This window comes from Mercenaria mercenaria, chromosome 2, assembly GCF_021730395.1.
Source record: "Mercenaria mercenaria strain notata chromosome 2, MADL_Memer_1, whole genome shotgun sequence".
Classification (NCBI taxonomy): domain Eukaryota; kingdom Metazoa; phylum Mollusca; class Bivalvia; order Venerida; family Veneridae; genus Mercenaria; species Mercenaria mercenaria.
The window spans coordinates 111,031,148-111,033,009 of NC_069362.1; the positions used below are offsets into that span (position 1 = coordinate 111,031,148).

General features: G+C 32.1%; 1 long non-coding RNA gene across 1 annotated transcript; it reads left to right on the top strand.

Annotated features, from left to right (window-relative positions):
• Positions 1-204: 204 nt before the first annotated feature.
• On the top strand, positions 205-1,348 carry LOC128555354 (uncharacterized). Its single transcript, XR_008370000.1, has 2 exons — positions 205-694; positions 1,178-1,348. It is a non-coding gene; the product is annotated as an uncharacterized LOC128555354 (long non-coding RNA).
• Positions 1,349-1,862: the final 514 nt, after the last annotated feature.

Genomic DNA, 1,862 nt, shown 5'->3' on the forward strand with positions numbered 1-1,862 from the left:
ACATTAAAGAACAATATTAAGTTTATAATTCAGTATTATTCATTATCAAAGTATTATGTATTTGGTCAAATTTACTAAATTTTCATAACTTTTTTCATGGCGGATTAAAATATACACGTTTTTACAAGAATGGTTTTAGCTCCATTAACCTAGTTAGAATATAACTTAACATCAGAATGACGAAGATATACATGAACAGGACAACTGACTCTTACATTACAAATGTATTTCAAGTGTGTTTATTTAAAGGTGTATTCGACCTAAATTCATATTTGAAAATATGGACAATTACACCATTTTGTGTATGTTAACATGGAAAGAACACGTTTATATCTATAAACAATACACTGTATCTAATGTTTTAAGAAAGTACACACCTAATGTATATCTACATGTAACTGGCTTTCCATTAAAAAACGGGAAGGTTTTTTTTTAACAATCTTTTGTTACACATGACATTTAATTGTGACCGTACCTTTACAAACACAGTTTATATTATTTGTCAACTAAATTCATTGGATGAGAATTGTACATTATATATATAAAAAAAAATAGTTGAGTCAAAGATGCGCATTTGTATATATTTAATAATTTTTTTACAGTTTACTGTTATGACTATATGGGGCGGCCGGTATACCCAGGTCAGAGCTACTATGATGGATGCAACACGTGTACTTGTGGACGATACGGCAGGGTATGTTTTGATTATTATTCTTTTTTTCAGATTGCATCTGAAATAGAAGTAGGAATTGATGAAAAGATACATGATAGTAAGAATTCGACCTCCTTTGAATGTGCTTTAATTAATTTTATATATGCATAGTGGTCAGAAATTTTATCTCAGAGAACATGCTTTACAAGGGTTTAATATCTGTTTGCTCTAAATAAGATGTGCACCGTGCATTGTCACTAATTTTGGGAGTAACTGACACATAAGCCGAAAATTTCACGAAAATTAGTATATTTAGCAAATATAATATTATCGATTCTACAATAATTAAATGCCTTATAATATACCAGATGGTTTTACTTTGAAAAATGAATAGTAGTTTTAGCAATGAGCTAAATCATAGTTTTCACATAAATATATATCAACGATAACAAAGCTTTGAAAAACATCCTCGTGCCATATGATAAGGATTCAGTTGTGTGTACATGAGGTCATTTGTATTTACAGCCTACCGTCTGCACAATGAGATACTGCGGAGACATTATCGATCCAATAAGACCCATCTACCCCGTCAACCCAGTGAAACCCGTTTATCCAATCCGTCCAGTGAAGCCAGTAAAGCCAGTCTATCCCGTCGCCTACTAGAAGCTTGCCGGAAACAGCCATCACTCAGAAAAATACTCGTCAACCATGTGAAACACGTGTACACATACCGCCCACGTACATTGTAATGAATTCATACAGGCAATATCCAGCATTCAGAAAAACGAAAAAAAAAAACGAAAAAAAAAAATAGATAAATGAAATTTTAGAAGAAAACTTGCTTTCAAATTGGCAAACATTCTCTTAATGCAATGACTGACATGAAAGTATTTTCAGCTGTTGAAATCTAAGACTTATTTTTTTAAGATTCAAAACAAATATTATTATATTTTTGTTCATGTTCAAGTCCATTCAATTTTGTTTCATCGTCTAGAAACGAAATTTCATTCCATCGTATTTATTTTGCAATAAATTAAAGGAAAAAAAAACTCTTCTCCGGCTTATTTGTTTTTATGTTGGCCATGTTGTAAATCTGTTAGATCCTAATCATCATACGTGCATTTAACCAAACCGGCAACTTTTACACTTTATGCTGCTGCTGGCAGCAAGTGATTCTGCCTTTGCGACCAGCGCAGACCAAGATCAGCCT